This window comes from Zalophus californianus, chromosome 4, assembly GCF_009762305.2.
Source record: "Zalophus californianus isolate mZalCal1 chromosome 4, mZalCal1.pri.v2, whole genome shotgun sequence".
In the NCBI taxonomy this organism is placed as follows: domain Eukaryota; kingdom Metazoa; phylum Chordata; class Mammalia; order Carnivora; family Otariidae; genus Zalophus; species Zalophus californianus.
This window is the reverse complement of record NC_045598.1, coordinates 65,038,889-65,054,833: the sequence shown is the minus strand read 5'-3', so window position 1 is coordinate 65,054,833 and position 15,945 is coordinate 65,038,889. Positions and strand designations below refer to the sequence as shown.

The 15,945-nt window shown below is 40.7% G+C and overlaps 1 pseudogene; it reads right to left on the bottom strand.

Moving 5' to 3' along the window:
- Window positions 1-1,720: 1,720 nt before the first annotated feature.
- LOC113926636 lies at window positions 1,721-7,726 on the bottom strand (annotated as a pseudogene).
- Window positions 7,727-15,945: the final 8,219 nt, after the last annotated feature.

Here is a 15,945-nt window from a genome sequence, read left to right as displayed (position 1 = left end):
AAGACTTGAAAGAGGTGCAGGAGTGAGCCATGCTGATGTCAAAGGGAAAAGCATTCTAGACACAGGGCTCAGCTAGAGCAAAAGCCCTAAGGTAGGGGTACACCTGGCATGTCAGAGGTAGAGCAAGAAGGCCGGTCTGGCTGGCTGGAGTGCAGAGTAAGCAGTTGATGACAAAGTCAGAGAGGTCACAGGGGTCCAGATGAGGCAAGACCCTGTAGGCATTGTGAAGTCTTTGGTTTTTACTCTCAATGAAATGGGGACACTTCAGTGGCTTTTGAGAAGAGTGACACTCCTGGATCCAAAGCCCAAGTTGACGACTCCTTCCATTTTGCATTTATCCAGCTCTTCCCCTAGACCCACCATCCACAAGATCAAAGAAGTCATTTAGGTTCAACCAATCTGCAATAAAACACCAACCAAGAACATTCTTCCGTTTAAATGTGTTAAGTGTGGTAGAGAGGTTTTTCTTCCTCCCTGCTTCCCATTCATACATATTAATACATTTAATCATCACAACCCTCAGATTAGGTATTATTATAATTCCTATTTTATAAATGAGGACACTGAGACAAAGAATTTAAGTCAGACAACTATTAACCGTAGAGCCAGAACTGAAATCCTGGCTGACTGGTTCCAGAGACTGGGCTCTGAATCATTACACCAAGCAGCTTACACTGGGGTGGATATCTGCCAAGAAGATCCAGAGGCACTTTCCTGACCCAGTTCAAATAACCATCACCCAGACCAGAGACTGAGCAGACGCAAGTCCCTGGACAAGCACTGTCCCATGCAGGAAGGCAGTTTGAGAAGGGGCAGGATTCCAGAAGGGAGAGGGTCCAAAAGAAGGAGAGAAAAATTTTTCCCTAATTACCGTAATAGATGTCACTACATGGCATGGCCCTGAATGTCTAAAACAAAGAATTTACTCCCTCTGACTCAAAGTATAGTTTTTTACCTTTTCATTAACAATTGTATATGATTAACTGGTATATAATATTGTTAATAATAGGTGGTAAGACATCCCCCCTACAAAAAGGGCAGAATCCTGGAGTTACATAAGCAATGGTCATGCAAGAAACTCAGTAGATTGGGACATTTTGCCCGAAGCCCCCCTGCTGCCAGCCTTCTCATAACAATTAGTAACAGGGAGTCTTTTGAGTTGCAGTATGAATGTCTCACAGATATTTTACCTTCAAAGGGATATTTTTCCCAAGAGGAAAAAAATAAACCTGAGTCAAAAGGGTTTTTTCTCTTTTCTTCCTGCCAAGGTCATTCCCTCAAATGAAAAGGACAACTTTGTCCAGCCAAGAGGACAAAAATTAACTTAAAAAAAAAAAAAAAGAGGTCACCTGAAAAACCCTACTCCTTGGTTAAATTAGGTCAGATATCTTGATTCTGTGCCTAACACACAGAATATAGTCTCTTAAAAGATTTAATAATTCTTTCACACCAGGCTCAGTGCTATTGCCCTCACAGCCAATAAGCCCTTCAGGGAAAGTCAATAACGCCAAGGTTTTCTTGCAAAAATAACTCTGCTCTTTACTGATTGAAATACTCATGTCTCCCACCTCAGTGGTTCTCAAACTGTTAGACTCACCCCTTTCTATAGCAAATATTTTTCAGTGCCCTTATACAGTCCTAAAATGAAATCCATACAAAATTGTAACCTACCTACACATACAATTTGGGGGGGGGGTGGGTACCAAATTACTTTATTTGAAGAATGGTACAAATTAAAGAAGTTAAGTAGATGTTTTGGTACAACTTATAGAAAAGGTAAAGGTAACCCCAACAAGCATGCACTGCCTTGGTGACCTGGGAAGTCACCCTTGTGGCTATGGGAAGACAGCCTAAGGCTTAGCTTTCACTATCACTGTTTCCCAAGGTGTGCTTGTCAAAGAGATACTCTGCCATGCCAGATTCGGGAGCCCCCATCTTGAGCAGGTTGGTTACGTGGTCACCCAATTCTTTGATGGATTTCACCTGCTCATTCAGGTAATGAGTCTCAATGAAGTCACACAAATGGGGGTCACTTTTATCAGTGGCCAGTTTGTGCAGTTCCAGTAGTGACTGATTCACGCTCTTTTCCAAATGTAATGCACACTCCATTGCGTTCAGCCTGTTCTCCCAATCATCACGGTCTGGTTTCTTGATATCCTGAAGGAAGATTCCGCCACCTCGTTGGTTCTGCAGCTTCATCAGTTTCTCAGCATGTTCCCTCTCCTCATGAGATTGGTGAAGAAAATATTTGGCGAAGTTCTGCAAAGCCACATCATCGCGGCCAAAGTAATAAGACATGGACAGGTAGACGTAGGAGGCGTAGAGCTCCAGGTTGATCTGGCGGTTGATGGCGGCCTCCGAGTCCTGGTGGTAGTTCTGGCGCACCTGCGAGGGGGACGCGGTCATCATGGCGGCGGCTGAGAAAAGGCGGCGGCGAGCGGCGGCGAGCAGCGGCGGGGGCCTTGGAGCGGTCCGAGGGCGCAACGAAGAAATGGCGGACGGCTGGCTCTGAACGGCCGGCCCGGGTGGGGTACGAGTGTCGGGTTCCGTCCAAGCACTGTTGAAGCAGGAAACCGCGGTGACTCTCGGCGGAGACTCCTACACATACAATTTTTAAACAAAACCAAAAAATGCCCTGACTAGAACACAAAGGAGAAAAAGTAGAATTTATAATAAAATAATGTATATGCCAGTATGCTCAGACACAGCCATACCAAAAGATTAATGAAGCAGTCAATGCATCTACATGTGAAATCTATGGAAAGTTGACATCTACTAACAAATTAAGGTGTGTTGTATTGACGATCCAAATGCCAAAAGCAACACGGCCATTGGGCAATGTGGTTTTCCAAAATGCAGAACATCTCTTGATAAAGTTTGAAACAAATCAAGTATACTCTTCCTTCCATTTGTAGTTGTTTTAGTTATGGAAAATTCAGCCTATTTTTAAACCATGCAAAAGATAAGGTAATGTAAAATGTTATTAGGTTCTAGACTCATAATTATAAACAAGTTTTCACCTACCCAAGCAACAGGTGAGGCAATCAAAAGTTATGCAGAGGAATGAAACCCACAGTGAATATCATCCTCAATGGGGAAAAGCTGAAAGCCTTTCCCTTAAGATCAGGAACATGACAAGGATGCCCACTGTCACCACTACTGTTCAACATAGTACTAGAAATCCTAGCAACAGCAATCAGACAACAGAAAGAAATAAAAGGTATTCAAATTAGCAAAGAAGTTAAACTCTCTCTCTTCACAGATGACATGACACTTTATGTGGAAAATCCAAAAGACTCCACCCCCAAATTACTAGAACTCATACAGCAATTCAGTAATGTGGCAGGATACAAAATCAATGCACAGAAATCAGTTGCTTTCTCATACACTAACAATGCAACTGTAGAAAGAGAAATTAGAGAAATGATTCCATTTACAATAGCACCAAAAACCGTAAGAAGTAAAAGATCTATACTCTAGGAACTACAGAACACTCATGAAAGAAATTGAAGAAGACACAGAAAGATGGAAAAACATTCCTTGCTCATGGATCGAAAGAATAAACATTGTTAAAATGTCTATGCTACCCAGAGCAATCTATACCTTCAATGCCATCCCAATCAAAATTCCAATGACTTTTTTCAAAGTGTTAGAACAAACAATCCTAAAATTTGTATGGAATCAGAAAAGACCCCGAATCGCCAAGGAAATGTTAAAAAAGAAAAACAAAGTTGGGGGCATCATGTTGCCTGATTTCAAGCTATATTATAAAGCAGTGATCACCAAGACAGCATGGTACTGCCACAAAAACAGACAGACCAATGGAACAGAATAAAGAGCCCAGATATGGACCCTCAACTCTATGGTCAAATAATCATCGACAAAGCAGGAAAAAATATGCAATGGAAAAAAGACAGTCTCTTCAATAATGGTGCTGGGAAAATTGGACAGCTATATAGAGAAGAATGAAACCTGACCATTCTCTAACACCATACACAAAGATAAACTCAAAATGGATGAAAGACCTCAATGTGAGACAGGAATCCATCAAAGTCCTAGAGGAGAACATAGGCAGTAACCTCTTTGACATCGGCTACAGCAACTTCTTTCAAGATACATCTCCAAAAGCTAGCGAAACAAAAGCAAAAATGAACTTTTGGGACTTCATCAAGATAAAAACTTCTGCACAGCAATGGAAACAGTCAACTAAACAAAGAGGCAACCCACAGAACGGGAGAAGATATTTGCAAATGGCATTATAGGTAAAGGGCTGATATCCAAGATCTATAAAGAACTTCTCAAACTCAACACCCAAAAAACAAATAACCCAGTCAAAAAATGGGAGAAGACAGGAATAGACACTTCTCCAAAGAAGACACACAAGTGGCTTAGAGACACATGAAAAAATGTTCATCATTAGCCATCAGGGAAATTCAAATCAAAACCACATTGAGATACCACCTTACACCAGTTAGAATGGCAAAAATTGACAAGACAAGAAACAACAAATGTTGGAGAGGTTGTGGAGAAAGGGGAACCCTCTTACACTGTTGGTGGGAATGCAAGTTGGTACAGCCACTTTGGAAAACAGTGTGGAGATTCCTCAAAAGATTAAAAATAGAGCTACCCTATGACCCAGCAATTGCACTACTGGGTATTTACCCCAAAGACACAGATGTAGTGAAAAGGGCCATATGCACTCCAATGTTCATAGCAGCAATGTCCACAATAGCCAAACTGTGGAAAGAGCTGAGATGCCCTTCAACAGATGAACGGATAAAGATGTGGTCCATATATACAATGGAACATTACTCAGCCATCAGAAAGGATGAATACCCAACGTTTACACCAACGTGGATGGGACTGGAGGAGATTATGCTAAGTGAAATAAGTCAGAAGAGAAAGTCAATTATCATATGGTTTCACTTATTTGTGGAACATAAGGAATGGCATGGAGGACATTAGGAGAAGGAAGGGAAAAATGAAGGGGGGAAATTGGGGGATGGAGGGATGGGTTAGCCCGGTGATGGGTATTAAGGAGGGCACGTACTGCATGGAGCACTGGGTGTTATACAAAAACAATGAATCATGGAACACTACATCAAAAACTAATGATGTATTATATGGTGACTAACATAACATAATAAAATTAAAGAAAAAAGTTATGCAGAATATCAAACAATTCTTCCTTGTGCAGGACTGTCCTACAAATTGCAACTTTCTAATATCCCTAGCCTTTGCCCATCAGCATCCTCTCAGACAACCAAAATACCCCTCAATTTTCCAAAATGCTCTCTAGGGGACAGTATCATTCCTACTGGTGATAAGCTATACTCTTCATGTACTTCAAAAAGTACATTTCAATAGAAATCTCACTTTAAAGTTCAATTTCTCAGATTTAGCTCTCACATCAGAAGAGTGGAAACATGTCTGAATTTTGGGGTCATACCTTGGTTTAAATCTTATTTCACCACTACCTACCTGGATGACCTTGAGCAATCCCTTAACCTCTCTAAACAGAAACTTTTCTCCTATAGAAAGGAGAAAATGATGTCTTTACAGAAGAGCCACTAATGTAACTCAACCGAACTCAGTAATGTCTTGATTGTCCATAAACTAATCTGGCATTTCTCCCAGGTTCCCATTTGCTGGTTAATGGGGAAAGAATTAACTGTATGTCCAATGCAGTTTAAATTTAATCCAATCTGATAATTTCAACAATCTCTTTGGGCAGTGTTGAGAATCTCTAGGGGAAAAATATGTTGAGGCTCTCAACAGGGCCAGTTTCATAGATCTGAGACCTGTGCAGTTGCACAGTCTTACTCTTAGAAGGACCCCACACCTGGTTTAATGCTCTGTTGCAGCCTTAAAATTCTTAATTTTTTTAACAAGGGGCTTATATTTTTATTTTGCACTGGGCCCAGAAAATTATGTAGTCAATGCTGGCCCTCAACAGCTGCCTCCTTCCCCTGTTTCTCTCCCTGAGATGACATCTGAATATCTGAGAAGGAATATCATGATGGGTCTTTACAACCCTGAGAGAAGAGCCTCCTAGGCTCATGGGGGTCACTGGCATGCATTAGGAAGTTACTATTGATCTCAAGACAACAACCATTATTCATTGGGGGCCTCTTGCTTGGTCAGGACCAAGTAACACTTCTAACACCTCTGCATAGCTCAGCTTCACCCCTACTATGTTGGCTACAGACTGTGGAGTGACTACTCTGATCCTCACCCAGTCTACTGGCCTGTCTGTACACCTGCCTTGACGGGGCAGGGTCGGCAGGTGGTGCCTTGGAAGGCCTACCAGCTCTCCTCACATCATCTACGAAACATGGAATTGGAAGCAGCATAGGAAAACAAAGCCATAGGATCTCCTGTCTGTGGTGCATAGCTAAGTTGTTGTGGTCATACCCCCAAGCTGGTACAAGTGAACAGGACAAAAGTGAGCTTTCTACGGCCCCCAACTTGGAAATGGGCAATATCTTTCCTCTTTGTTCTATTATTCTCATTTCCCCCAAGCCATGGGGGAAAATTACAAGACACAAATCACTACCTTCTCTTTCTATTCCATTCTACAGTCTCCTTGGCCAAAAAAGGTACATGTATGAGGAAGGGAGGTCTTTACTTTCCTAACATCATATCCTCCTACTTCTTGATGCTAATCTTGTGAAGCCTTAAGTGTGTATAAGGGTGTCCTCTGTATTCAATGAATGGCCCTCTACGATCTGGATCTTCTGGGCTCAGCTAGTGATGTGCTAAATGGGAAATAAAGTAATTAAGCAAACCCCCTATCTGCACAACACCTGGCTAAGAGGTCAAGAGTTCACTTCTCCTTCTCTACTATAGTAAACGTCATGGCTCTCCCATAGAACCTTTGCAATAAAACATGATGTAAGAAGGAAATTCAAATGCATCCATTTAACATTTGCAAAAACATTAAACCAAGAACATTTGTTTTGCAGGTCAGTTTCAAGTTTTGGTTTTTAGGTCCCTTCCCTTTCAAGAACGCTACCTTTTTCTTTTGCAATTCTTGAGTTTATACAATATCCAAAGCAATCAGAAAGAGAGCCTGCACATGACTATTGAGGGATGGAATTAGCTCTGCTCTAAACCTCCTGCCTGGATCCCAGCTCTATACCTTTCCCTGAATGGCCCACTAGGCCCTTAGACTCAGCATCTCCACAATTGAATCCATTCACCTTTTCCCAAAACTAGCTTTCCTTCTTTTTTTTTTCAGCAGTAGCAAATGAGGTTAAAACAGCAGCTCCCAACCTTTCCCGGCTCACAGCATCCTTAGTGTCTTGTTAATTTTTTCACAGTGCCCCTAGACCAAAAGAAATACTTAATAGTTTCATTTCCTAGGGAGTCAGGTCCAAACAACTTTGTAAGTATGCATGCCCCAGCAATTTGAATAATAATACACATATACTTTTACATATTTTAAAATATTTTATTTCATCCTTGAATAACTACATTTACTTAATAATAAGAACTTTGCACCTTCTGGCACTGTACCACTTCTGCAATCTTGGAATCAAATTGGGCACCACCACCCTCACTCCCTGTTCTGCAGTAATTTTCATGTTGTACTTGCTTTTTATCACAGCAACCACCAAAAACCAAGCTTTGCAAAGATACAACAGCACCAAAAGGAATGTATCATTATGATGTCGACACTGTGGACTACGTCTAGCTCATCGTTTGCATGATGTCCAACAGTCATGGAGTATAATTATGTTTCCCTGGAAATTTTTAAATGTCCCACAACACGCCCTGAGGTGTTCCAGACATCTCAGCCAGTTTGGGAACTGCAGGGTTAGAATAGCAGTTTGGAGCATGCTATAATAAACCATTGCAGTCATGACCCAGATGAATTACAACTCTGTACTCATGCACTAGAGCGAGTGTGATTTAGTTTTGCCAATGGGACATCAGTAAATGTAACAGAGGCAGAGTTTGAAAATTACCTGTGCTCTGGAATTTGCCCTCTCTTGCTGCTGGAAGCCCTGCTGGCCACTGTATGAGCCACCTGGGCCAGCCCCCCTTGGAGATAAAAGATCTTATGTAGAGAGGCCCCAGTCATCTCAGCCACCCCAGATACCTGAGGAAAACCTAGACCATCCATCTCTAGCCAAGCTGACTCAGACGAAAAGAGCTGCCCACTGAGCTACAGAATCATAAAACATAATGAAACTTTCTTTTTAAACCACTACGTTTGGGGTGTTTTTTAGGTAGCCAAACTAACTGATAGAATGTTAAAGAAATTGCATTTTATACTTTAGGTGATGGAAAACCAATAAAATAATCACTTTCTTAAGTTGACTAGAGGGGCACCTGAGTGGCTTAGTCAGTTGAGCGTCCAACTCTTGGTTTCAGCTCAAGTCATGATCTCAAGCCCCACCTCAGGCTCTGCACTCAGCGGGGAGTCTGAGATTCTTTCTCTCTCATTCTCCCACTCCCTCCTCCAGCTCGTGTGTGCTCCAGTATGCACGTGCACTCTCTAAGTAAATAAATAAACCTTTCAAAAAATTAAGTTGAACAGAGTTAAAATGAATGAACATGATCATTCAATTGTCTCCTCAGAATTCTCTTACAAATAGCTTGTGATTTCCAGTCTTACAGCCTCAGGAGTAGAACCTGAAATTCATAAACATTTCAATTTTATTATAAACAAGATTAGAATATTGACTTCATTTGTTGAACCACAGTTTCTACAATTATAATGTAAGTGATCATTAATCTATGAGGAAGCCTGTTTGTCAAGGAAAATATGAATTTTAATTGGATTGTCAAAAAGGTGAATGGATATCTTGTAAAATACAAGAATGGCCCATTCAACCATAGTTCTGATTACTGACCACTTTAACCACAGTGGCTGAAACCCAACAGCAAACCCAGAACCAAATGAAAATGGCCTCACAGCGGCAGAAATGTGTCTGTCACAAGATACTAAATCTTAATGCTAATCAGAGCCCTTACGAAACAAATGCTAATTCAGCATAGCAGGGTCTCAACCAGAGCACACAGACCATCGATGGAACAGTTTTCAGCGGGGGAAGTAGGCCAACCATCTAAAAAACACAGGTGTAACCTTAAAAGTACAACCAGGAGCTGCTCTTCAAGACTACATGGCTTAATGTAGTCAGAGAACATCACCATTCTACAGCACAATAAAATGTTTTTTATAAGGATGAGACTGAGTCATCAAGAAAATGTTGAATGTTTATGAAAATAAATTGAAAGCCCTTCAGTAAGATATCCATTAAAAATGATTTAAAAAAAATAGTAGGGGCGCCTGGGTGGTTCAGTCATTAAGCATCTGCCTTGGGCTCAGGTCGTGATCCCAGGGTCCTGGGATCAAGCCCCACATCGGGCTCCCTGCTCGGCGGGAAGCCTACTTCTCCCTCTCCCACTCCCCCTGCTTGTGTTCCCTCTCTTTGCTGTGTCTCTCTGTCAAATAAATAAATAAATCTTGAAAAAGAAAAAGAAAAAGAATATCGGCTCTTAAAGGAGTAGATGTTAGCTATCTAGAAACTTTACTCATTTGGAAAATTCCAATTCCCAGGAACCATTACAAATGATGATTTTGGCATCTCCATAAATTAGAGGTAATTCTGTGCATCATCTCACTCTGGACTTGGTATTATCCACAGTTTTATTCTCTTGAGTAGGAGAATCCTCCCAACCCCCAACAGACAAGGATGACTGAGGCACTGGTTCTCCTCAGACAACAGCTTCAGCTTCCTGAGCAGGAGACAGAACAGGGAAGTAGAGGAACAAGATGACACTATTGCCTCATTTGGGCCCACAGGTGAGCCCCTTTTTGACCAGGTGAGGCTCTGCCGAGAAAGTAGGAGGGTGAAGCCAGTAGCCACAGATAACCAGTGGCCAGGCATCCTATGAGGGGTGTCTATGTAACAAAGGTGTCCAGCTGGGAAAAGCTGACCCAATTCCAGATTTCCTGCTCACCCCATCAGGGAAACTCCCTGTGAAACAAAAGAAGGGAAAGCACACACCAGCCACCCATAAACACGGAAAACACAGCCATAAGTACAGCCTATACAGAGGCAAAAATGCAATTAATCTCTTTGTATGTAGTTACAGAAGCTTTAGAAAATATAGGGGTAGAAAGAGAGGAAAAGAGCTGTGTACATACATATATAATAAGTGTGTTCATATGCAAAATGCTATATTAGAATCTTCTTCATTTATCAGTATATAAATCAACAGAATTATTTTGAATCGCTGCATCATTTCCAACTTTACAGCCATATCCTTTTAATCAATCCCAAGTTCTGGATATCCAAATTCTATTTTGTTGTTGTTCTTATTTCTTGGGGTGTCAGGAAGCTCTGGTTCAATACTAACTGATCACTAGAGAGGAGTCAGACAGATAGAAATCAAAATATCAGCCTTATTTTTTATAAGCCTTATTTTTTATATATTTATAAAAGTTGGATGGAGGACATGCATCAGGGGTGCAACCCAATGAGATTCCTAACACAGTATCTGGAGTTCAAGAGTTTCCTAGACAGACACAGGTAGAGCTGGAAAACTTCCCCAGTGTGGGGAGGCCTTCCCCATAAAAGCTGCACTTGGCAGAGAGCCAATGAGGACAGATGTTCTGCAGGCAGAGTGATTGGAAGTGCCAGAACAGAAGCAGCAGAACCTGAGCACAGCCAAGCAAGTTGCTCCTCTTCCCCTGGAGTGGAGCGTGCAGTGGATTCCAGAAGGTTTCCAGAAATGTCTGTCCCTCCACACAGAAACCAGGCAAAAGCAGGTTACCCACCCAATGCCATTTCAAAAACAAAGCTGCAACAAATATGCTTAAAGGTATACCATTCTGCATTTGTCCTATTATTTTCCTAGAACAAATTCCCACAAGTGGGATTCCCAAGTCAAAGCTAAAAGCATTTTTAAAGGCTTTCACACACACTATCAAATTGCAGAGAAGACTACAAATCTACACTCCCAATAGCAATGAACGAAAATACCCACTTCTTCACACCTTTTGCTATTGAAATAGATTAAAATGGTATCTCATTATTGTGCTGGTTTGCATTTTGTTACTAGTAAGGCTAAAATTTTTCCATATATTTATTGGCCATTTTAATTTTTTCTTTTCTGACTCCTTTGATATGCCTTTGCCCATTTCTTTAGTGAGATTTTTTTATTCATTTGTAAGATGCAAAAATATTTACGCAAGTCACTCTTTTTAATCTTACAGTTGTGATGCATTGGATAGCAGTTAGAGTCATAAGTTTAACAAAGCATGATACTGATGTTGAGAGTGATCATTTCCATATTTATTAAAACTTTTCCTCATATCAAATCAAGAACCTATTTGAAGAAGGGACAGGTTTTTGGAAAAGGTCAACACCTACAGCCCACAGAAGTGCTTAGATTTAATATCCTCTGATACTTAGTCCACACAATGACATTTTCATTTCAAACTTTAAGAAACCTAATTATTGATCCAGAAATTTAAAAATTAAAAAAAAAATTAACAGATGTACTTTATTTCAAGCATATTCAGTACATGGAAAATTTGAAATTTTAAAGAAAAAAAACCCTCAGAGTGTTACTTGTTCTTTATTAAAAGATTGCCATGAGAAACATCAGGTATAAACTACTGACTAAGGCAAGGTCCACTGTTAAAATGATTGAACTTGGGGCAGGTGGGTGGCTCAGTCGGTTAAGCATCTGACTTCGGCTCAGGTCAGGATCTTAGGGTCCTGGAATCAAGCCCCTGCCTCCAGCTCTGTGCTCAGCAGGGAATCTGCTTGTCCCTCTCCCTCTGTCCCTCCCTCTGCTTGTGCTCTCATGCTAATAAATAAATAAAATCTTTAAAAAAAAATGATTGAGGGGCACCTGAGTGGCTCAGTAGTTTAAGCATCTGCCTTTAGCTCCAGTCATGATCCCAGGGTCCTGGGATCAAGTTCCACATCGGGCCCCCTGCCCAGCAGGGAATCTGCTTCTCCCTCTACCCCTCCCCCTGCTCATGATCTCACTCTCTCTCTCATGCTCTCTCTCAAATAAATAAATAAAAACTTTAAAAAAAAAAAAAGTTTGAACTCATACAGACATTTTAGAATTAACAGGTAGTTCCTAGGATTTTGGTCCATAATTTCCCAAGGATAGCTACTTCATGTTTTTTGGTAATACAATTAACCACTGACAAACAGAATACTCTTCAAAGAACTTTTAATGCATTATTCAATATTTTTGTTACTTAAATCCCAGTTAGGGGGCACCTGGGAGGCTTAGTTGGTTAAGGTTAAATATCAGACTCTTGATTTCACTCAGGTCGTGATCAAAGGTCATGGGATCAAGTCCCACCTAGGGCTCTGCACTCAGCCACTCAGCATGGAGTCTGCTTATCCCTCTCCCTCTGCTCCTCCCCCTGTTCCTCACCCCCCCACCCATTCATGCTCACCCATGTGCTAAATTTTTTTTAATTCAACACATTGTATATTAATTTCAGGTGTGCAATATAGTGATTTGGCACATCCATACTTCACCTGGTGCTCATCACAAGTGCACTCCTTAATCCCCATCACCTATTTCACCCACCCCCCACCCACCTCCCCCTCTGAAAACCATCAGTTTGTTCTCTATAGTTAAGAGTCTGTTTTTTGGTTTGCCTCTTTTTTCTCCCCTTTGCTCAATTGTTTTGTTTCTTAACCTCCACATATAAGCGAAATCATATGGTATTTGTCTTTCTCTGGCTGACTTACTTCACTTAACATAATGCTCTCTAGCTCCATCCATGTTGTTGCAAGTGGCAAGATTTCATTCTTTTTATGGCTGAGTAATATTCCCTTGTATATATACACCACATCTTTATTCATTCATCAATCAGTGGACACTTGGGCTGTTGCCATAATTTGGCTATTGTAGATAATGTTGCTAAAAACATCAGGGTGAATGTATCTCTTTGAAATAGTATTTTTGTATTCTTTGAGTAAATAACCAGTAGTGTGATTGCTGGATCATAGGGTAGTTCTATTTTTAACTTTTTGAGGAAACTTAATACTGTTTTCCACAAGTGACTGCACCAGTTTGCATTCCCATCAACAGTGCAAGAGGGTTACCCTTTCCCCACATCCTCACCAATCTGTTGTTTCTTGTGTTGATTTTAGCCATTCTGACAGGTATGAGGTAATATCCCATTATAGTTTTGATTTGTATTTCCCAGATGATCAGGGATGTTGAGCATATTTTCATGTGTCTGTTGGCCATCTAGATGCCCGCTTTGGAGAAATGTCTGCTCTTGTCTTCTGCCCATTTTTTAATTGGATTTTCATTTTTGGGTGTTGAGTTTTATAAGTTCTTTATAGATTCTTTATAGATTTATAAGTTCTTTATAGATCTATAGATTTATAGATTATATATAAAACTATATATATAGTTTTATAAGTTCTTTATAGATTTATAAGTTCTTTATAGATTCTTTATAGATACTAACCTTTTATCTGATATCATTTGCAAGTATCTTCTCCCATTCCATAGGTTGCCTTTTAGTTTTGTTGATTGTTTCCTTCACTGTGCAAAAGCTTTTTATTTTGATGAAGTCCCAATAGTTTATTTTTGCTTTTTTTCCCCTTGCCTCAGGAGACATATCTAGAAAGAAGTTGCTACTGCTGATGTCAAAGTGGTTACTGCCTGTGTTCTCTAGGATTTTTATGGTTTCAGGTCTCACATTTAGGTCTTTAATCCATTTTGAATTTTTGTGTATAAGAAAGTGGTCCAGTTTCATTCTTTTGCATGTTGCTGTCCAGTTTTCCCAATACCATTTGTTGAGGAGGCTATCTTTTCCCCATTGGACACTCTTTCCCGCTCTGTTGAAGATTAATTGACCATATAGTTGTGAGTTTCAATATCTGTAAGAGGTCTTAAAGTAATGGATGTTGAGCAAATAGTAGTAAACTATGCCTTAACCAAAAAATGTCCTTATTCATTCTTTCTGTTAAGAAAATTTCCATTCTTAAAAATGAAACAAGACAAAGCAGAGAGGGAGACAAACCGTAACAGACTCTTAATCATAGGAAACAAACTGAGGGTTGCCGGATGGGAGGGAGGTAGAGGGATGCAGTAACTGAGTGATAGACATTGGGGAGGGTATGTGTTATAATGAGCACTGGGTATTATGTAAGACTGATGAATCACACACCTGTACCCCTGAAACAAATAATACATTATGTTAATTAATTGAATTAAAATTTTTTTTTAAATTTCCAGTTTTTGAATTTCTATTAACAGCAACATACATACTTTGAAATCTACCAAATCACTAACCTTCAGAATTCTAAAATTCTTGCTATTATGCATTGTCCCAAAATATTCCATCATCTTTATCTCTCTCCATAGAGTATAACAATACCTGTTAGAGCCCTCATCACTCACCATTAATTCAATAAACATTTTTGAGAACTTGCTGACAAACATTCTTAAAAACTTAGTCAGTGCTGGGCACCTGGGTGGCTCAGTTGGTTAAGCGACTGCCTTCGGCTCAGGTCATGATCCTGGAGTCCCAGAATCGAGTCCCACATCGGGCTCCCTCCTCGGCGGGGAGTCTGCTTCTCCCTCTGACCCTCTTCCCTCTCGTGCTATCTCTCATTCTCTCTCTCAAATAAATAAATAAAATCTTAAAAAAAAAAAAAAACTTAGTCAGTGCTACATTAGGAACTAAGGATACAAGGACAGGTAAAACAGTTCCTACCCTCAAGCAAAACATGGTCTAGAGTTTATAGTCTAGCAGGGAAGAGTGTCTATAGTGTATAGCGGGGGAGACAGAAAAAGAGAATTCACTGTGGTATAATCAAGCACTGACGCTGAGACAGCCCAAGGGAACCATCACTGAGGCTGAGGCAATCCGAGGTGGCTGCCAGGAGGGAGTGATGAGTCACTGAGTCCTGTAGAATGAGGAGGTTCCAGCCAGGGAAAGAGAAAAAGGGTGATTCAGTTATGTGTAAAGCTACACAGGCAGGATGGGGCACAACAAGGAGAACTAGTAGTATAGGAGTTCAGTGCAGAACAAACATAGAGTTGGGGTGGGCACTGGCAATGGAGAGAGACTGCACTACAGAAGGAATATATCTTTACATCTCAATGAATGCTGACAAAAGTTGATGAGGAAAGGACTATTCTCACCCTCCTCCCCCATTTTACAATTAAAGAAACAGAAGCCCAGTTAAGATTAAGTGACTTGCCCAAGGTCATATATTGTAGAAGTGGATAAAATTCCAACTTAGAAATTCTGATTCCAGAGCCTATGCTCATCTGCTAATCATGAATGGATTGTATGCTATGCTAAGGAATCTGAATTTTACCAAAGGTCATGGGAGGCTAACAATTTTAGGCAGAATGATAGGGTCCATTTTGCCTTTTAAAAGGATGACCCAGAGGCGCCTGGGTGGCTCAGTCATTAAGCGTCTGCCTTTGGCTCAGGTCATGATCCCAGGGTCCTGGGATCGAGCCCCGCGTCAGGCTCCCTGCTCAGCGGGAAGCCTGCTTCTCCCTCTCCCACTCCCCCTGCTTGTGTTCCCTCTCTGTCTCTGTCAAATAAATAAAATCTTTAAAAAATAAAAATATAAAAATAAATAAAAGGATGACCCAAGTTACTGAAGGAAACGGGACTAGACCTGAGATGGAACTGTGTACAGTTCTGCATGTTGTTCCCTGAACGACTCTAGGGAGAGCCATTAAGCCTGGTCTATGAATGGCACCTGTGAAGTTGCACAGTGCACAACCTACATGACCATATTTGATGTAATCACAAGTTAGGAGGCTACTACAGTAATCCAGACATAAAATGTATGAGCGATTAAACTACAAAGAACAATGGCAGAAAAGGGAATGGTTTATAATGCAGAAATAATGATGTAGAATCAAGAGGAGTTAGTGGCTGGTCGGATGAAGATAGTGACACAGAGAGAAAAA